The sequence below is a fragment of the Ambystoma mexicanum genome, chromosome 4p, assembly GCF_040938575.1.
Source record: "Ambystoma mexicanum isolate Mex_15411 chromosome 4p, UKY_AmexF1_1, whole genome shotgun sequence".
Lineage (NCBI taxonomy): Eukaryota > Metazoa > Chordata > Amphibia > Caudata > Ambystomatidae > Ambystoma > Ambystoma mexicanum.
Window position 1 is genome coordinate 863,558,264 of NC_090927.1, and position 22,310 is coordinate 863,580,573.

The window sequence follows — 22,310 nt, forward strand, 5'->3', positions numbered from 1 at the left end:
CATTCGGCCTCCATTTTGTGATTCAGGGTGACTTCCACACTGCAAGAGTACCTAAAATGGCGGCTAGATTCAAGATGGCGGCTTACACAATACATTAAGGTCAAGACCTTGCCGCGGAACCTATGTACATAGTATCCTTTAGACAGCTTGGCGTAGGCCAACATACATTTAAACGATGCGATTGGGGTCATAATATTATATCGATTTCCACAGACCCTCCTTTTGGCCTATGCCAAGTGCTAAAACATTATTTCCTAATACTTTTGAAAATACTTGAGGGCATTAGCATCCATAGGTTCCGCATCATTGTCTGAAATGTCAATAGCCATAAAGTTGTTCATAAGAACTTCTTGCAACATGAATTCTTTAGATGCTGTCTTCGGGGTATATATTCTACGCCCTATTGCGCTCATAACTTGGGCACAACATCCCCCTATCATTCCGCATATACTCGGGAGGCACCTCGTTCAGCTAAAATGACATCTAATGCCATTCGATTTTGAAGTGCTACCAATCTTATCGCCTTTTGCTCTAAGGTCATATTGTAAAGTATGTCCGTGGTCCGGTTGATTGTTTTCTCCAACACCCTCGCTAATCCCCTGATGTTTTCTGAATTTGCTATTTGTCCCCAGAAGGGAACTACTGATTTGGCTATATCCCCGAACACTTGTCCAGGGGTTTCTCCATCATTATCCCGTCGCGGGCGAGCCTTAGATACCTCTAAGGTACTGGCTATAAATACACCTGGTAACAATATCCCTAAATAACAAGTCCCCTGCCAATCCTTGGGCAACCAGGGAAAAGCTAAACTACCACACACAAAATAAACCGGTCCCCCTACATACAAAGGCCTATTTTCCCCAGTCAAATTTATAATATTTATACAAGGCTCGAAATCTCCCATTGGCCTAGTGCCGTTTCTTTGTACACAGAAAGGGACAGAATCAGGACTGTGATTTACAGAATAAGAAGGAGGCATGGCATCCTTATTGCCTATCGGAGCCATCTTGAAAGAAACTACATTTTGAAAAGGAAAAGAAAGTTTATCAGACGGCCTAATAGAAGCGATATTAGGTCTACTCCTATTTGCGAAAAGCGAGCATCCCGGGGGAGTCAATTCACGTTTTTCAAATTCATTCAAATTAGTCCCATCGAAGTTCCCTGAGATGCTATCATTCCATCGGCCAAAAAAGAGTGCTCTAAGAGAGGCATAGCAAGAGGTTGTTAGAGGTAAGGGATGTATATACCATCCCAGTCCCTTGTTCCCATGTTGTGGTAAGTGAGTGCAGATCCAACAATTACTCCTATTAAAAATAGCAAGCGTAGCATTCATCACTATCATCAAAGTGTTATTATAATATTTCTGTCTATGCCGAGAGTCCCTAGGGGACAGAGTGTGAAGGTGTACAGAGGGAGTCAAAACAGTTGGTACAATTTTGGTCGGTAACAGAGGCTTCAAAGGATACATTTCTTCAAAGTACCAAAGTCCCACAGCAGCAGTTGCAAAACTAACAATAATCAAAACGAGAACACAACAGTACGTTTTCGGGGCCCAGGCACATTGTCCATTGTTGGAATTGGTCACCTCCTTATCTAATAGTTCAATACGAGGAGCAGCGGTGAAGGCGGCAGGCATCATGGTTATCCCGATCGACGGCCCCAATGTTCGTTGCTGGCGGCACTTCGGCCGCGCGACTTCTTAGTCCTTCCCAACCCTGGCCAACAGAACCCCCCCTTTTCTTTGTTCCAAAAAAAAAGGGAAGACGATAGTATTTCAATCACTCCTTTTTCTTCCAGATGCACGATACTTGTGCGGCGATTTTATTTGCGTGGTCGAAGGTTGTACCGGATGGTACCCAAGTTTGTTGAATCCAAAAGCAAAGTATCGTCGCTCCCTGAGGGGAGCGTCGTATCAGTAGCGACGGAAGTCGCAGAGCTCGAAACAAGGTTTTCCGGAAGTGATTGATCAAGGGAGTGCGGAGACAAAATGGACGGCTCCCCGAGCTCCTCAGGCTCAGAGAACTTCTCCGACGCACTCACAACGCTGCCTGCTACTCCGAGATCAGAGAATGTAGCACCAGCGAGGGGTTCTGTTTCTTCTGTAACGTGTGGCGTCGGGTGAGGGATCTTCTTGATATGTGTTGCATGTATCCAGTTCTTCTTTCCTGCCACCCGCACTGCCGTCCTGGTGACCAATAAAACCTGGTAGGGTCCCCGCCAGCGAGGCGCGAGACAGGAAGACCTTTCGTAGGCCTTCACCAGGACCCAGCTGCCGGGCAATATATCGTGTCCTGGGCCCGTAAACCGTACAGGTAAGGCAACATTCACCTGGTGGTAAATGAAATACAGATTTTTAGTCAATTGATTACAATAGTCTATGAGCAATACATTCTCCACATCCCTCAGGGCTTTAGGTTTAGGGAGACCCCAAATATTAGCAGGCCTTCCCATTACTACCTCGAATGGAGAGAGCCCAGTTCTAGTCTGGGGTGTGGTGCGCATAGCTAACAACACAATAGGTAAAGCATCTGGCCATTTTAATTTAGTGTCGGCACATGTTTTTGCAAGTTTGTTTTTCAAAATACCATTGTGTCTTTCTACCAACCCCGCACTTTGAGGGTGCCTAGCTGAATGAAAACGTTTCTCTATCCCTAAGGCAACACATATTTGCAACATTACGGCTGTGATGAAGTGGGGGCCGTTGTCCGACCAAATTATCCTCGGGAGCCCAAATCGAGGAAAATAGTCTTTTACCAAGATCTTTGCGGTGGTCATGGCGGTAGCATCTTTGACGGGGAAAACCTCGACCCATTTGCTAAAAGCACAAATGATAACAAGAACATATTTCAAATTATTACATCGCTCCATTTCAATAAAATCAAGGTGAATGGTTTCAAAGTAATATCTCCGCAATTTGCTGGGCACACACATGTGTTGGACCGTGTGCCATCATGACCATTGCTAATACATAAGAATCAGGAAGCAACCATTTCCCGTCAGATGCGTCCACCCAACACCCTTCGTCATCCAATTTCCCCATGCCTTCAGCCCATTTCCTAGATTCTTCAACAGAGGCATCAGTCTGAATATCTCGCACAGACCCAATGCCTTCATCTATTATACAACCATCTCTCACTTCCCTCGAGGTGTACATGTCTGTGCTAAGGTCTGTAGCTGTTTGTCTAGCTATCAAATCTGCAAAAGCATTTCCTCTTCCCACATTGTCTATGACCTTGCGATGTGCTGCACATTTCATGATTGCTAATTGTTCAGGGAGTGAGAGCGCTAAAAGTAGTTGTACTATTAAGGGACCATGCTGAATCTTGGTCCCGTGTGAGGTCGGAAACCCTCTTTCCGACCACAGTTTTCCGAAGTTGTGAGCCACCCCAAAGGCGTACTGACTATCCGTATAAATGTTAACTCTATGCCCTTGGGAGAGCTCACAAGCGCGGGTCAACGCTATAATCTCTGCGGCCTGCGCGGAGTTATGCGGAATCCTTTTAGTTTCTACGATCTTGTTCAAAGTAGTAACTGCATAAGCAGCTGTAGATGTGCCATTCGGAAGTTTAAAACAGGAGCCATCACAAAACAGCTCCCCTTCCGCATTCTCCAAAGGAGTATCTGAGAGGTCTATTCTGCCCTTTGTTTCTTGTTCGGTGGCATACAGGCAGTCATGTGATCCGTCATCGCCGCAAGCAGTAGTTTGCGGGAGAGGCAAAAGTTCAGCCGGATTGAGAACACAACACCTTTTAATTTGGATATGAGGAGCAGATAGAACTAATTCGTACCTGGTCAACCGGGCAGAAGTAAGGTGTTGTGTTTGAGTTTTATTCAATAGAATATCGACAGAGTGAGGTACCATCAAAATTAAATCGTGGCCTAGGACCATCCCCTCACTCTGTTTTACAGACGCAGCGGCAGCAGCAACAGCGCGCAGACATCGCGGCAAAGCGCATGCAACAGGATCAAGGGCGGAGGAATAATAGCCGCACGGCCTATTCTTCCCTCCATGTTCCTGCGTTAACACAGACAAAGCACATCCATTACATTCATGCACAAACAACACAAAGGCCTTATCGTAATTTGGTGTACCCAGAACCGGTGCTGAACACAGCGCGGCTTTGAGAAGCTCAAATGATCGTTGATGTTCCGATTCCCATGGCGATGGCAGAGAAATGCCCTTCTTCGTCAAAGCCAACATCGGTTTTACCACTAGGGCAAAGTTCGGGATCCACAGTCTACAGTAGGACGCCATCCCTATCAGGGCTCTGACTTCCTTCTGTGTTTTTGGGACAGACATGCCAGAAATGTGTTTTATTCGTTCAGGTGTCAATCTTCTCCCCTCCTTTGACAGGAGGTAGCCTAGATAGGCAACCTCCTGACAACAATATTGAAATTTCTTAAGTGAAGCTTTGTGACCATTTTCAGCTAAATGAACAAGCAACAATATAACAGGATCGATGTGCAATATCCCGACATCATTATCGTCTATTGCCCACAAACATTCTGGGACAATGTCAAATTCGGAAGGTAGAGGTCGGGTCAAGTATTGGGAGTTAAAGGGTTGCTGTGGTGAAACTGTTAATCTTATTCCGTCAGGGGAACAATGAATCACTGCATTCAGTTTCTTCAACAAATTCAACCCCAGCAAATTTTCTCCACAGTTTGAAGTAAAAAGAAAAGGGCACTGGTCTGTAAAAGGACCCAAAGAAACGGATACCGGCGCAGAAACCGGACAAACAGTTGGTATGCCAGAGAACCCTATAGAGACGTTTGTTTGCCCTGACAGTGGGATGTTTGGAACCCTCGAATGGTCGATGGAGCACTTTTGTGCTCCAGTGTCGATCAAGAACTGATGTTTCCTATTCCCCACCAATAATTCAACATAGGGGCCCTTCTGAATAACGGGAATAGGTAAAGGTTCCAAACGCTGCTTCGGGCAATCCTAATAAGGCAGAACTTCATCAAAGGGAAGTTCCTCAAAAAGATAGACGGCGGAAGGGTGATCAAATATATTTCTCGAGTCCATACTCAGAGTCTGATTTTCCCGTGAAAAAGGTTGCTGGGGATCTTGTAGAAGCTGACCCCTATCAGGGCCCCCTGCTCCGGGGCGGCCCCTTGGTCGCCTACCCATACCTCCAAATGTGCCTCCTGACCTCTGACGAAGGGCAGGGCACTGTGCTCGCCAGTGACCTTCCTGGCGGCAATAAGCACACTGATTAATATTTATAGAATTTGGAGGAGTATTTCCTCTTGGAATGTACTGACCTCTAGTCTGTGTCGTACCTCCTCTGGGGTCTCTGACAATTTGCTGCAACAATACCTTAGTCGTTAGGTCACCCCTTCTTTTTTTCGATTTTCTCTTTTTCATTATTAACCCGATTCTCGTAATACTGAGCCATATGCAAGACCTCCGACTGAGATTTTGCCTGCCAAGCGCTCTCTGAGGACATAATTTGTGACTGGATGTCGGGCAACAATCCACGCACAAATTTGTCCGCAAACAACCTCTTCCCCGACTCTGTGTCTTCCTGATATCAGGGACTGATTGTCTAATCGTGTTCACTTCCTGTCGAGAGAACGGGACGTGAACAAACTGTGATACGTAATGTGCAGGGATATCCACCGCGGCAGCACCAGTCGCCGCGTTGGCGGGGATTTCTAATTTCGGGACAAGGGTCGGAGGGACCTCTCTCATAGGCAACTGAGATATAGGGACCTCCGACCGCTTACTGAGCAATAAGGCCAGATCGAGCGCTAAAGCAGCTGTAGAAGTGTCGGGCGAAAAAGCTCTTTTACAAATACCCAATAACTCTATGGGGCAACCAACCTTCTTCCTTATACATTCCTCCTGTAAGTGCTGTACCATCACTTGGATTACCTTCCTTTGCATCTCTACCGTGTATTGACTATATGTGTCATACACCTCATCTGGCGGTATCGATGAATCCGAGATCCATCGAATCGCGTCTTTGGTACAAATTCGTACTTCCTCAGGTGTTGAACTTCGGCACGAAAGGAACCGTTTCTGTGCATACATCCTGTCGTCCTCATCATCCTCGTTTTGTAACCTTTCAAAATCCCTCCTAAACTCAAACAATCTGTCAACATGTCCATATACTTTCTGCTCTGTATCCCTCGAAAGTGCCAAGGCATTCAGATCTCTCACCCCTTGTGGGAGATCCGAAGTCTGCAATCTACCCCACATTACACCTAAATGAATCCCCAGTCCTTCAATAAAAACGTTTTTCTCGGGAAAATCGTGCAAATTAGATAATGTTGAAAGTACATCAGTTTGATCACCTTTTTCCATGCAATGTTTAGCCCAAGCAAATAGTTCCTGTTTCCTGCCCGCAGGAACAGTACTACGAGTCACAATTTTCGACCCTGCACCGGGATCTGATTTAGTGAACACGGGACTCCCCAGAATCGGAGGTGTAGGTGAACCTAACAAGGGTGCAGGGGAAAGAGGTAATGTAATAGACGAAATAGACAGAGGAGCGACAACCAAAGAACTAGGGGCAGTAGGCTGCGCAGGAGGAGTAGGAATAACGATAGGAGCAATAGCAGGAACGGGCAAGGTGCCCACAACGGGAGCATACGGAGGTGGCGCTGAAGAATCAGGCCTCCGTTCGTTTAATATTTTCTCAATAAACTCCTCGGAAACATGGAAATCTTTAAAGGGGTACATTTTCTGGACCCCGAGCGAGAAAGCTCTATCCATCTTCTGGGTTTCATCTAATCGTTTTTCCTTGTCATACAACAATGCCTTTTCGGCATTCGTTTTATGACGTCGTGCATGTTTATCCCTACTTTTAAGCTGCTGTAATGCTTCCTTTTTCCAATTTTGTAACACATCAAAGGCTGCTGGCCTAGCCTTCTTTTTAAGCAAGATCGATTCTAAGTATTCAATACGGGGGATCTCAAAACTACCATTGATTGGCCACTGAAATTCGGAGGCATTTCTGGTCTGTCTGTGCCAAATGTCATTAAATACAATACTACCAATGCCATACTTACAGTACATAGTACACGCCGGCGACCCCTCCTGTGGTGCCGGACGGCCAAATTCCAAAGATTGTCGATCACTGCGGAACAGAGCCCTAAAGCAGCTAGACAATTTCCCAGGCATTTCTCAAAGAATTGGTGTTACCTGGTCAATCATTGTGTCTGCAGATACAATACTCCAAATTCAAATTGTCAGGGTTAAATTAAGAGCCGGGTCACGACTGCACCTGACCAAACCTAAGGAGGACCGTACGGTTTACAAAGGACTTCAACTAACAAATTTTACCTGCGTTCGGTGGTTTCGGCAAATCTGCCCGCCTCGGAATTGGACCCTCGTCAAGATGCCGTGTCAGACCGCACGACTATCGCCCAAGGATCGGATCGTGCAGCGCTGCCGAGGTATCGCGTCTCGATCGGTCGGGCCCGCAGAATCACACCGTCCGATCCCGATTCGATAGTCTGCATCAACCTTCAATGATCCGGCATCAATCTTGAGGGTCCCTATTCGGGCGCCAACTGTGGAAACAGAGAAATTGACATGAGGCCGGGAAGCCCAAAAGGAAACACACCAACACAGGTTACAAAGGACATACAAAGCGCTTTATTTCAAAGTTACAAAGTTACCAAAGTCAATTGACATGCGAATAGCTATTCGGCCCTCTGACTAACACACGAACCTTCAACGTTAGGTTCGCACTGAAAGTGGGAGAGACCGATCATCGGGATGCTTGGGTTTTTATACATTTAGTACTGCATTGGCCAGCCCTCTTGCAAGTTAACCATTTCTGGAACCATGGCTAGGGTTCGTAGCCAGGTCGAACACACAATTTCCATACATTAGATCAGTTCCGCTGATACGGTTACATATTTACACATAGGTTAAACAGAGGACAGGGTCTTAGTTCATGACCCTAACAAGTAGCCTGCGGACATATTATTCATTCACGTGTGCGGAGGTCACCATGGCCGAAGTCTTACTCGAAATGTCATTCGGCCTCCATTTTGTGATTCAGGGTGACTTCCACACTGCAAGAGTACCTAAAATGGCGGCTAGATTCAAGATGGCGGCTTACACAATACATTAAGGTCAAGACCTTGCCGCGGAACCTATGTACATAGTATCCTTTAGACAGCTTGGCGTAGGCCAACATACATTTAAACGATGCGATTGGGGTCATAATATTATATCGATTTCCACAACAGGTTCAACTTGGGTCCTTCCTATCATCTATCTTCCTCTCTACCTGTGGTGTTCCCCAGGGGTCTAACCTCTCACCATGGCTGTTCAACCAATACCTGGCAACTCTTGCCCACTGCCATGTTCTGCTCAAATTTCCAGTGCTACGCTGACGACACTCAACTCATTTTCAGGCTGATCCTCCTCATCAGCAGACCTTCACCATCCTTTCCCCTAACTCTGGCCGGCCTCCCTTAGCCCTCCTCCTACCCCACCTACAAGGCTACGAACCTCAGGGTCATCTCTGACTCCACACTATCCTTTTCCGCCCACATCTCTGATGTCTCTAAAAAGCCAAACTTCCTACTGCACCTCCTCAGAGGTACTGTGTCTTTCCTCTCCTTCCCCCAGAAGCTCATGGTCTCCCAAGCTCTGGTTCTCTCTAGGTTGGACTATTGTAACAGCCACTTTCTAAATCTACCTGCCTCTATTCTCCGCCCTCTGCAACTAATCCAGAACAGGACTGCAAGACTTGTCCTTGACCTCAAGCCCTGGGAACGTATCTCTCCAGCTATGAAATCCCTCCATTGGCTCCCAGTGGATGCAAGGATTAAATTCAAAACCCTCTGCATTGTCCACAAGGCTTTCTGGGGCGGGGTCCAAAATACCTTCAGCTATCCCTCCGCAAATATCTCCCCTCTCCAGCTCTTCACTCCTCTACATCTAACTCCCTCAGGGTCAGTCATTTTTCAAAGAAACGAGCTGGGGGTAGATCTCTGTCTTCTGCTGGGGCCTCCCTCTGGAACGGCCTCCCTGCCACTCTAAAACTTGAGGAGAACCATCTCCGGTTCCGGAAGCACCTCAAGACCTTCCTCTTTTCTTCTGCCTTTGCTACTCCTCTCCCCTGCTGGTCTGTTCTCTCTTGGCAAAGTGCACCTGGCCACCCTCTGTCCTCTGGGCCCAGGTACCTGCTCACCCTGCCACCCTCCCGCACTGCCTTCGGGCCACCCCTTGCACTGGGGTCTTTACCCATACAGCCCCCTTTTTCTTCCTGCACTTATCAGACCTACCCTGTCTGTTGCCTTAAACCTAACACGTGCCAATTGCTGGCTGCACTACCACTGTTTGTTGCCTTTATTATTTATTTATTTATTAGTATTTATCTGTTTCTCCTTTGCTTCACACTTTCCACTTCTCCCCCCTTCCATGCACTTTTCCTCTCCCCCTCTCCCATGCACTTGCACGCTCTCAATGTCACTGTGTCTAGTAAGATCATTGTTTTGTTCTCCCCTGTTTCCCTCCCTTGCTTTGTCGCACTCTGAAAAACTTGTGTAGGAGCGTGATAGAAATAAAATATCAATATCAGTTTATTAGTGTGGTGAAACCTCTTCATCTATGGGTTCAAATCAGATGAGTGTTGCTGCAGTTGCTGGTGCGCTGGTTGTTTGTTGGTGGTTCTATATTTGTACTTTGTCTATTGTTGCATGGTTTGCTTCAATGGTCTGTTGGATTGTTTCTATATTTGTTCTTAGGTGGTTAGTGATATTGTCACGTAGTGATAGTTATGGTGTAGCTCCTTTGTTGCAGGATGTTGGATTTTTGATTTCTTTGATGATTTTGAAAAGTTATTTTTGGGGGTTTGTTGTGAATTGTAATCTTTTGTTATAGCACGTTTTTGTTGCTTTAAGGACTGCAGATATGTAGATTCTGAGTTGCTGTTGATATTTTTATTTTGTCCGATGGATTGTATTGGTTTCTCCATAGTTTTTCCAGTTTCTTGTTTGTTTTTCTGTTTGCTGCCATTTTTGCAGTTGCTCTGAAAAGTTTTGCTGCTGGTAATTGGTCTAGGTCTTCTGTCATCCAGGCAAAGCTTTTTTTTTGCTGAGTCTGGGAATATTCTGTTTAGCTCGGAGATGTTTGGTTTAGTTGATTCCAGCAGTTCTGTTAAGGATTCGGGGTCAAGACACTTTCAGTGTCTTCTGTTTGCAGCATACAGTATTGTGTTTCCAGGCAGTATGCCAGTGAATGGCATCAGGATCACTCCATATCATCGGTTCTGGTGGGGTGTTGGGAGAAAGTCTGTATCTGCAGAATATTTCATCCAAGTTGTGTCCAGCACTGTGGGGGGCAACTGTTCACTATTTGCTTGAAGTGGAGGGTTTCCAGAAGGGGGCATAGTGAGTTTGCTGTGGTTTCGTCTTCTCTTTTGAACCAGATGTTGAAGTCCCCAGAATGATTAAGATATCATGATATGTGGAAAGATTGGGTAAGGATTTGTGAGCTTAGTTGCAAAGTTTGGGTTGTAGGATGGTGATCTGTAGATCAGAAGGAACAGTATGTTGGCTTGGTCATTGAGCTTGATTTAGATAAGGACGTATTTTCAGTCTTCTATGTCTGTTGAGGGGAGTGGGGTTGTGTGGATGTGGTCTTTGTGTGCCATTGCTATTCCAACTTCTCTTCAGTTTTCTCTGTTGCATGTATTAGTTTGAAATTGTCTGGTATGGTTTTGTGGGCAATTGTCTTGTAGTTGTCTGATAGCCATGTTTCTGTGAAGAAGAGTGTGTCAGTGCCACCCTTGCTTAGAAGGTGATACATTTAAGTTTTTTGCTTTGCCATGGATCTTACATTGAGTAGACTGCAGTGCAGTGTGTGTGTGTGTGTGTGTGTGTGTGTATGTGTGTCCTTGTATTTTGTTGCCTAACCTTTCTTGTGTCTCAGCTGGGGTTGTGCATTTTGGGTTTTCATTTGCTGTATTTTTCTCTTGGGCGAGGCTGTTTACTGAGGTTGATGCATGGTTACTTTGTATTAACACTATTGTTAGGTGCTACAGAGGTACTGAAAGAAACATAATATAAAAACACCAAGTTGCTAGTTGTGCTTTGTGCTTGATTTCTCCCGCTTCTAAACCCTTTCATTGTAGGTGTTGAACTGCCCAGTTGATTGGTACTTAGTTTGTTGACTTACTCAGAATGAACTTTTGACTCACACTTATCGCTATTCATAACTGTGACCGCAGGTAATCACAGATCTCTGAAGTCAGAGATTATCTTGAAGAGTGAGTGAGGGAGTGACTGTTTATATAGCACAGACTACCCAGAGAGGTTTGTTGGTGCTGATAGCCTATACTATGCTTCTCAGAAAGGGACAATTTTGGTTTCAAGCTGTTCAGTCACTTTATTTTTACAAAAAATGGTAATAAAAGCAAACCGATCTACAACTTCGTTAGAGATCATAACATATGTACACAGATAAAAAAGGATAATAGATATGCAGCATTTCAAGTTGTAGTTGATAATACAGATAGGTGCAAGCAAATAAATATACATATGGACAAACACTTAAAAATAAAAAAATATAGCACTGTTTATAAACGATATAGGGTGGCCTATAGGTTGATAGAAGGCATCATCCGCCATACATTGCCAAGAATCTACCAACTAAATTATACCAAAACTAAGTAAACTTGTATCCTGTGTAGATTTTAAATCTGGGGTAAGGTTAATTGTTTGACCCTGAAACTAAGGCTTGTCTCAGATAAGTCTATAGCGCCCAGCCAACACTTGGGGACAGTGCTTTTAATAAATAATATACAGTTACACAACATTGATGAATCACAGGCTCATTCGGAATTGGGATCAGCGTCCTACATCTAAGCAAAAAATATGCAGAGCAGAAGAAGAGAAAATGCAACAGATCCTCATCTAAAGCTCTGCACAGTTTGCAACTCCTTCTGCCATTCGAGCTGGTCCACAAAACAGTCACTGCCCACAAGAGCAGATTATTCAATCCTGTTTTCGTAATAAGGCATCTCTTATTGGCCCAATTGGTTCATCTGAGAAAATATTGGATGCCATAAGAGGTTACGATAATATGATTGGAATTTTTTGCAACTCGATTTCTTCTCTGGCATCCTCCAAAGAAGTCAGAAACGCTCTGTTAAGTAGTAATGAGGGTTTTACCAATAAAAGGAGTGTTATTAACGTGGCTCAGTACATTGATCCTTAGCAACTGTGTATCGATATGTTCAAGCCATGGAACAGAGCAGGAACGAGTGTTAGCTGAATGTGCCCGGCTGATGAAATGAGACCGCAGCATCTGGATTGTTCCATAGTCAGTTTCAAGGTGTTTTTAATGTAGGCAAACGTCTGGTACAAAACAAGGCTTGCTTGCAAACAAAGAGTACTGCACCATCACAGACGCTTCCATAAAGGTAACAAAATTCCCCACCAGATCTTTCTTAAACAAGAAATGGGCCCCGCAACCCAAAGGAAGGCAAGTCCCCTTTTCACACTTCCACGTTTCCCACATGTTGGTATAAAAGGAATCTAAGTTAGGAATTTGGTTGCATTTCCAAAAGAAAATACCTATAAGTTGACTGCAAAATCACCTCAATGAGTATTACCAGGAGGGCATTGTATGCCATAGTAGCCTGAAAAGCAAAGCGACTTTTAAACTCTAACTTTGGAAAATACTATCAGTTAGTGAACACTGCATCACAATGCCAATGACGGTTTATTTTTTAACTATTTAGAGCATATACAAAGTGTGTACCATATCAGGAATTAATGAAAGCACTGTACAATAATAAAAACAATGATAAATACATTACATACCAAACAAATCTCATAATCCTCAACCCAAAAACTATGAAATACCCAGTATTTGGGTTAACATCCAATTCGTCCCATAAAAAAGACATGGCTAACCAAATACAAACAGCACAAATTAAGATCCTTACTCTTCATTCAAGCCTTTCATTTGGAACAAAATAAATGTTAATGTTTTCCAAAGTTAATCAAAGAGGGAGCTGCACATAAAACAATTGTGAATAATGTTCCAAAATGTTGGCGGGACACAAAAGAAAGCTAGGATCTGAGTCGGTATTTTCTTCACCTTTGGTATTTTCAAAGCAAGTTTAACTCAATGACAGGAGCTTTTGTTTTTTTCCAAAAAAGACCCAGCTTTGTCGCAAGAGGAAGAGGAGGATGTAGGCATAAACCTTGGAAGGTGAAACATCTGAGCAAGGTAAGCCCATCTGAGGAATTTAGAAAAGTTAAAACAGAATCAAATTTCTTGGCTCCTGAAATATGTTTAGCTGCCGAATAAAATACTATTTTCAATGGCTTCTAATGGGACTGGATACAACAGGCAGGATAGCATTCCACCATCCATATGAGACAGGACCACTAATAGAAATCCTTCATCCAGCAAAAATAACTGACACTACGCCAAATTAACTTTCTTAGATAAATAAGCACTAAATAATCATTTGGTTTCTAAAGGCAATCCCAAAATGTTGCTGGTGGTTTTAATTTCAGTGCAATACCTCATATGAAAGTGAACCCAGCCCGAGATGTAACATCTTTGGTCCAGACAAAGTTTCTAACCAATAGGAATTCTGTTTTGGAATTGGGATAGACGTCATCCTCAGGTAACACATAGAGATATAATTGTGTGTTGCCTGCATACTGATGACTGCTGAAGGAATAACCAGAAACCGGATCTCTCAGCAGTTTCATATAATATTAAACCTAGTGCGGACAAAATAGATTCTTGTGGAAAAACACAGTGCACGGAAAGGTGAGAGGAACTTGCATTTCCAATATGGACTAGTTGATGTCTATTAGAAAGAAAAGTGTGAAGCCAACCTCAAACACTGTCCCTGTATCCAAGTGCAGTGACAGAGTGTACTACGTGATCCAAACTATCAAAGGTCACAGAGCAAAGAACACTAGAACAAACAGGTTAGTACCACCCTGATCAGTAATGTGTAAGATGGCATTTATCAGCTAACTCGTGGCAGTCCTGATACTTTGGTTGGTTCTGAACCTCGTTGATATTATATAAGAAGATCTACCAAGGAAATAGAATCATGTACATAAAGGCATGTGTTTTTTTAACTGAGATTTGACATAGAAATGGTAAACTAGGTAATGGTCACAAATCCTTTACACCACACAAAGCTGGGGCCCTTCCAGATACACAAGTATCTTAGGCAACCTGGAAACAAAAATGTGTAACACAACAGGGGTACGAGACTATTTACAATTAAAAAGAGTTGTACATCCAAAAACTAAATTGTCCCTTAAAACCCAATTAACCACTAGAACAATTGATGTATGTAAAGCCTATCTAACAGGGAATACCATACTCATGCCTAAATATTTAGCAACTATATGTGTTTAGAAAATTCAGGAAAATAAAAAATAATAAAAGCACACATTCATGGAAGAAGTCTTGGGTGATGAGAGATGCTGGGCTAATTGGGATGAGAAGTAGAGCCAGCCCCATCTCCTTGCACCTGGGTCTGGATTTACGTGCTGCTAAGTGAACCGAATGTTCCTGACATGGCACAATCATGCCAACCAATTATAGTGGTCCATATAACGAAGGACCTTATAATTTGAACACCAATGAGAAACTGTGTATCTAATGTTTCTGAAGATTACATGTTTTAGAGGTGGGCATATGTTGTCCACCAGACAGTGGGCAGCCAATTACAATCCTAGTTCCTATAGATGATATACTTAGATGTTCCTCTTAAGTCTATCCCGATCCCTAGTAGGTTTTTTTATTATTACCACATAGTATGACATCACCTCTGATGTATTTTCTGTATAAAGTCTATGTTGTGTGAAAAGATTGCTGAGAGAAATTAAACCTATGTCTCTTGATGTTCGTTGTAACTCCGTTTTAGATAATTGTTAATAAAACAGTACTTTGCCATCTTCCTGAGTTTGTTCAGTTATTTGGGCTTGGAGTTATTCTGTGTAAACCCATCCATTACATGCACGTTCCTAAAGGGCCCTAAGCTCAAAAGACAATTCTAGATCATTTTTCAGGAATCATACCGGCGTGGTGTGGCAAACCTGGTGGTACAAGCATGCAGCCCAATTAGCGGGCCTATGTGCAAAAAGCTATTAATGTCAACTGGGCTCTGTTACTAACTGGTTCAGCCTGGCAATCCTGGCATTACTGCAATTAGTTCTCGGACAAAAAGTATTGGCGTTACTTGATTCTTTTTTATGTGAACAATGAGCTTGACGTGAGCTGTGAGAAATGTATCTAGAAAGAAAATGTACAATACATTGCAAAGGGAGCTCTTGAACACTTGAAAGAATCCCTTTTCTTTTTTTAAGGTGAGCTGGCAGGTGATCCTGCCAGCACGGGGACAATGAGGAGTTAGAAGGTAAGTTGCAACCATTGCCTATTTAAATTTAAGGGGGCACAGGGAGATGGGGAAGGGGTGCCAACAGTAGCTGTCAAAGGCTTGCTCTTAATGCATCATTGGGTTCAGCCCACATTCCAAGAAACCTTATTGGCTGCTCGCTCACCACAGGCTGTGTGAGAATAAGCATTAGTACACTTCTATATTGACTCCACCTTTGAGTACCCAGGAAATGCAGGCCTTTTCTGCCAGGATTCCTGGACCTCAATTTTGGCACACTTACTCATTGCCTGCTTTTCCATCATCTGACTCACTCTGCTACGCTCCTCGCTCCCCGATTCTTCTTTCCCCTCCACAGGCATCCCTGCACAGACCGGTCACTCCTCTCCACTTCATGTCTCTACTATCCTCACCTATGGAGCCTCCCCTTCCAGTCAACCGCCTATTCAGTGAGGGCATTCTTCTTACACTGCCATTCACCTCCACCCACTGCACCATATTTGGGATTTTTCTCTTCCGTTTAATGACAGTTGGGTCTTTGTCCCAAGCATGCGTTCGTCAAGCAGTGTATGGACAGAGCACAAGTCATGGAATTGAGAAATTCATGCCATGGCTCCATTGATCCAATGCTGGATCACGGATGTGGAAGTTAGTACACACAGCAGAGAGTAGGTCTGGAACAGTGGAACTTCAGAATATTCTCTTTCGTATGCATTGTAAACTGTTAGTTGCACCCTAAGAGAAAGATCCACGATGCTGCAAGAGATTTGCTTTCATGATTGTAGAGAGCTGAGATTCGAAATCTTTCGACCCTTTGGTCAAACCTTGCATAGTTACCTTCCGTGACACCCCGCTTTCAACTTTCACTTTTCCGGAGTGGTGGCATTTCAGTTTAATGTTATTGCAGAAACACTCGCCAACATGATATTTCATGTGTTGAAAACAGACATTTTCGTCATTCTGTATTTTTATTTTGATATCTATCATGTTGATGTCTCCATGGGAATGGGAATGGGGAGGTGGGTGTTGGAAAGGGAACTGACGTGGAGGAGGAAGTGACGATTTGGAAGAGGAGGAGTTGGGCAGTACAGAGAAGGAGTGAATTAAGAAAGATGTGTGAATGCAAGCTCTGTGTCTGTGTCTTTGTTCACGTGCGCCACATGTCCTGCAGGCAGACTCACAGCCCCCATCACACTGGCGACGAGGCGGGCAGCCTCAGGGACAGTGACTCCACACACAAAGGAGACTGGCGGTTGCCTGCAGGTGACGCGCATTAAGGCTGGAGCGGGCACACGAAGCAGCGGAAGCGCTGCAGTGAGAAACTCCGAGAGGCGGGGACCAGCTGAGGTTCACTGCGGCCTGCCAGGGATGCGCGCCGAGCAAAGAGGCAGCGCAGCTCTACGCACTGCATCAAGAAGGCACGGGTAGCAGATTTTATCACCCGGTCCACGACGGTGACGTGCTGCACTAAGAAGATGGCAGGGAGCTGTCTTCATCACCGGGGCTGTGACGGTGATCCCAACAGCTGAGCAAGACGCCCTGGAGAGCGGGGAGACATTACACGCAGTAAGTGCTAGGAGAGGCCCACCCCGGACAAACGACAGATGGTGCTCTTGCCTATTAAGGTGGTCATTGTGTCTTTGGATGGCCCTGCACGTTCAGCAAGGCACCATTTGATGGGCAGCTAACAAGGGCAGTGGGCCCCACGCACCTAGATGGACAATCATAACCCAGATGGTGCTTGTGCTGTGTGAAGGTGGCCATCTGGGAAGGGCGGAAGCCCACAAGAAGTGGCAACTGCGAGCATTTCCTGAGGAAAACACTGAGTGAACACATCACCCTGACAGAGCAGAAGAGATGTCAGGCCAGGAGGATAACCAAGGAGTGCCTGCTCAAAACAATGGAGCACCAGGCCCACAGGTACTCAACTAAACACCATATTGTCTACCAGACACGCAGGCAGCCCAAATGCCAGGCACATTCGATGTTAGAGACGCCAGTAATATGGGTCCCAGATGGACCAAATGGATAAGGGACTTCAACCTATACATGTGGGCCACTGGGCCAATTGCAGATGCACGACAAAAATGCATGTTGAAGCTCGCTGTGGGCTCCGGCATTCGCAACATCATCGATGAAATGACCCCGGACACCATCGACTCCATACAAGACCTCAAGGATGCATTGGCAGCATACTTCACCCCACACACTAACGTGGACTATGAAAGACACCTTTTCCATAGCACCAAGCAGATCAGAGGTGAGACCATGGATGCATATGTCAAGCGCATATGCACGAAAATGAAACATTGCGATTTTGCCAACTACTCCAATACGGAGGCCCTGCGATCGCAAATTATAGCAGGGTGCGAGTGACAGACCTTTAGGAGAAAGCTACTGCAAAGCCCCGCACCCTAGAAGAAATTCTTGCATTAGCCCGAGTTGAAAGGGCTATTGACTCGCAAGTAGAGAGTTTTGGAAACACCACAGTGGTGGAGAGGTTCACAGGCTCCAACTAGAGAGGAAGGTGGACAAACTATTCTGCTACAAGTGCCGATTTGAATACCCTCATGAGGGCTCCTGCCGGGCAGTGGGACAACGGTGCGCCAACTGTGGCGAAGAGGGTCACTTCAAGTCGGTGTGCAAACTGTTCCAAGATAAAGGGAGGGACAGGGCCAGGGACACCACCCCTCGCCCCAAAATTGAAAAGCAAACCGCCCCCAGGACCTCACCCTATTACGAGTATGAGCCAGCAAGGCCAGTCGGGCCGACCAAATCTCGAACAACGGGAACGAGACTCAGGCAAAGACAGACAGCGAAGGGAGAGGAGAGAAAGAAGGAGGTACGTCATGTGGGCACGGCTTGAACAGAGATCGAGACGACATGTACGCTACCTAGTCAAGCAATACCCCACAGAATCAGACCCCAGTTCGTCCAGGAGTAAACACAAAAAAAAGCATATGTCTACGCACTAGGAAACCCCACTGCTACTGCACACAGCCCCACCCTGATCATCAAGCTAAATGAGCAGCCAACTGAATTCCTCATTGACACTGGGGCCACAGTGAATGTATTCAGCAAGCACATTTTCAAAGAACTACCCCAGAAACCAAAACTACATCCTGCCACCATAGACATATATGCTTACGGAGCCAAGGCACCCCTTAAATGCCTCTGACAATTTGAAGGCCTTTGTAGATACAAGTGACCCGAAAAGAAAATACCCATCCATGTTCTAGCCACTGAAATTGACAGTGGGTGCGTCTTGAGTTTCAAGGCAGAGGCGGATATGGGACTCATCCACATCCTATACAACATCATGGTCCACAAATACATCGATCCAGTCGAGATGAGTGTTAGGGAGAATTCTACAAATGTGCTAATTTCCCTTACCTTTTCAGACCCCCAGCAACTTTGCTGGATTTCTGGGATTTGATTTCTTACCTGGAAAGAGTGTGAGCCTTTATTCCCACTCTTTCATGTACGTTGATGTGTGTTTTACTTTTGTGTTCTTTGGTTATGGAGTTTTAAGACAACTCCAGTGGCATCATCTTTTTCTGTGTGTCACACAGCACCTTCAGTGCAGTGGCACAGGGGTGTCTTTCAAACTCCCCAAGGTTTAAATACCTTCTCTGGGACTGACTACTGTCTCCCAGAGCCTGTAAAGTTAAATTGACTTTACTAGTCTCTTTGAATTTACTGACCCAGCACACCCTATCTTACTATAGAGTGCTGGAGGGGTGCTCATGTAACAGTAAAATGTTACTCTTTCCTACTTTAAATGGCTGGTGGCAGTGGTTTACATCAACTACCGTGATTTTTCCCAACCGCTAACAATGGTAACTAAAAATCAGGTCAGCCATGTTTTTCAATATGGCGTCCAAGACCTATCTGTAAAAACAGACTCCGGTCATCTTTTTTCACCATTTCTTTTAGGAAAGGTCCTTCTTGTGTTTGTCTCTGCGCGCCAAACCTGGTTTGGGTACTTTGTTCGTTTGCTTTTTGACGGGCTTCAGTGCTGAAACCCTCCTCTGGTACCAGGGTGTCTGGTGTGGACAGGATGTGAGGGAGGCACCCGAAATTCCCTGTGCTTAGTCTCCTAGGAGACCTGAATGCACTCTGGCGTGATTGGCCGGCTGGCTGTCTGGCATGAACAGCCACCCTTCTGTGTGAGTGACAGCCAGGATGGAATGAATGGGGGAAAACTGTTTAAAAGCAGGTCTCTGGGACTTGGAAAGCAGAGTCGACCACTGGAACGAAAATAACTGAAGAGGAGAGGAAGGAAGAGAACTGATGCAACTCCTGGATGACCGGTGAAGCCCTGCTGCAGGTTTGAATTGCCTGAAACTATGACGACAGAGAAGCCTTTCAAGGTTAACTTCTTCCCTTGAGTTTGGTGGGAACAACCAACTCGCAAGCCACCTGGACACCGTCCTATTCTGGTCGAATTTTCATCAGAGTGCTGTTGAAAACCGGAAAGCCAGAGGGAAGGAAACCAGCTTGTGGACTCTAAGGCACTCACACCTTAAACTGACGTCTTGCTACAGCTTTTGGCCTCTTCCCTGGGTAGTGCAGGAACCTCCCAACATCCTACTCTTGTCCCCACGACTGAAGCTCAGGAACAGCGAGATCTGCTCGAACTGCCAGGAACAACTGCCTCAGCTACAGCTTTCTTCATTTACCAGGTGCTGTGCAAATGCGGCCCAGAAATCTTTTCGGCCATCGAGAAAGTGCATGAAACTTTCCTCAACTACGAAAGCTTGTCCTTCCCTTAACATTCGTCAAACTTTTCGCCTAGCCAAATCTTTTAAAAATCTTTGGCAAAGACTTAACCATAACATACCAAAACTGTGCTATCCTATACAAAATTCTCTGAACCATTGACTTTGGCCCAGGCCTATTGAGAAGAATTGCTGGTTGTATTTAACTGAATTATGTTGGCATGACCACGAGGAAGGCAAAGACTCGATGGGCAGAGCACATGTCCAACATAAGGACCAAGAATCCGAAATCACCTGTGGCCATGCATTTTCTTGAGGCTTCATGTGTTTTGTTTGATTTGCCTCTTCGTTTCACTATGAACTTCGGATATGTACAAGTTATATTAGCAAGGGACATAGAGCAATGTAGAGGTACCTTATGATCAAAACATCAATCCACCCATGGCCTTACAGAATCAATGGGAATTTTGACCCTTTGTCTTAAGACATTTTATGAAAGTATTTACCTGTACTAATAGACCCTGTGCCTTACAGAACTAATGGACAGTCAGAACTTCTGCCTTGGGACTTTTTGCAGCTACTTGCCACATTGTATGGAAGTTTTTATGTGCTGAAACGACTGATACATTTATGTTCAATCGAAACTTGGGCTTATTCCATTACAATTTTCGTACTTGATGCTTTCCTACCATTATGGTCCCTGCACGCGTGCTACGGTTAGTACATTTGCATTTTGAAATCAGACAGGGTTAGGGGAGCCCGACCGACTTTGTTCAGGAGCGAGCCCCACTCCCTGTCATTAGTTATGAATCCATACTTACCATTCAGGACCCTAGCAGGCACAGTCATGACCCACTAGATATTCGAGTGGTTACACACTCCTCTATCCCCAAAGCCGTAACAGAGTGAGACGTTGCCATGGCAATGATCCCACACCAAGATGGTTGCCTCGCAGCACACTGCGCATACGCAGGCATCACTCGGCAACCGCAATATACACAAATTGCACAGCATTCGCGGGTCGGCTTCACTGCTGCAGACGAGCGGTGGGAGCACCTGACAGGTGAGCGCTGCCCTTTCTTTTGAGTAGGGATGCTTTAGGCACCAAATACTTTTCATAACAGTGCCCCCCGCAGCATGGTGGGGCAAGCACAGTAAATCTGCAATTAACATGCACCACGGAGCAAGAGCCCTTTTAAAATCATGTAGTCAGTAAACTTTCATGGGGAGCCGTCATCACGGACGCACCTCAGTGAAAAGAATTGTATTCATGCTACAATATCTAATACGTCCTACCTTATTTGCTGGTGTTTGGCGGAACGACCATGTTCGCTCCTTCCCTCGCCTTACGGCTACATGCTTTACAGTGTCACTCTACCTAATACGGGAAATCTACCTACTCTGGCAATCCAGACCAGAGATTTGGGATCAAGATACCTTGGATCTATATACACGCAATGACCAAGACCCCAAGGTCAGTAATGTTTGGTGATACACGTCTAGTAGCAAATTAAGACCTACATTTAGTAATGTAGTACTAAAAGACCCTTCAACCTTTATTCTCAGGACCCATATGAGTCACAACTCTGAAAACAGAACCGAATTTTATAAGGAACAATAGGCACCAGGCCCTGAAGACGGATTATATCTGAAACGCATCGGCATACACATGAAGGAGCCTATTAGGATCAGACTTCAGACTTTGAATGTATACAGGGATGTGATTACACCTTTGTGTGACAATAACACAACTATGTACCTTACCATTGAACTTGAAGTGTATTAGAATTGATGTTCCTCTTTATTTACTATTGTCTTTATTTACTATTGTGTTATGAATACTAAAAAATGTTAATAGAAAACAGTGGAGTGTCTGTTTTTTGGTGATAGATACCTTCACATACTCACTGTTATTTGCAACTTATTGCTAGAAATTAAATTGAACAGGCATATTGAAAGTGATTACTGAATTCATGTAATATTAACACTGGTCATGTGAATTTGTGCTAGTGGGTCTCCTGTTAGCAATTAACAGGTTCTGTTTCACTTTGTTCCTCATTACAGCCTTGGGTGGCCCTTAGACTGTCTGACCCATACGCACCTGAAACAATTTAATGTATGTACCTATAGTTAAGGATTGAATTGTTGCTCCTTGCACTCCTATTAATGACCACAACTGAATGTGTTGTGCCCCCTTATCCCCCTTGTTCATTCTTGTATTTAACTGAACCTCTTT

The 22,310-nt window shown here is 44.8% G+C and overlaps 1 protein-coding gene across 14 annotated transcripts in view; it reads right to left on the reverse strand.

Annotated features, from left to right (window-relative positions):
• Nucleotides 1-22,310, reverse strand: part of FUT9 (fucosyltransferase 9) — a 1,273,880-nt gene that overhangs the window by 318,653 nt on the left and 932,917 nt on the right. Inside the window, exon 6 of one of the 14 annotated variants that reach the window (XR_011260450.1) lies at nt 13,105-13,220. The exons of the other annotated variants lie outside the window; for them this stretch is intronic. The gene's annotated coding sequence lies outside the window, so the exon portion shown is untranslated. Of the gene's footprint in view, nt 1-13,104; nt 13,221-22,310 lie in introns of those variants that run through there. 14 annotated transcript variants of the gene reach the window in all.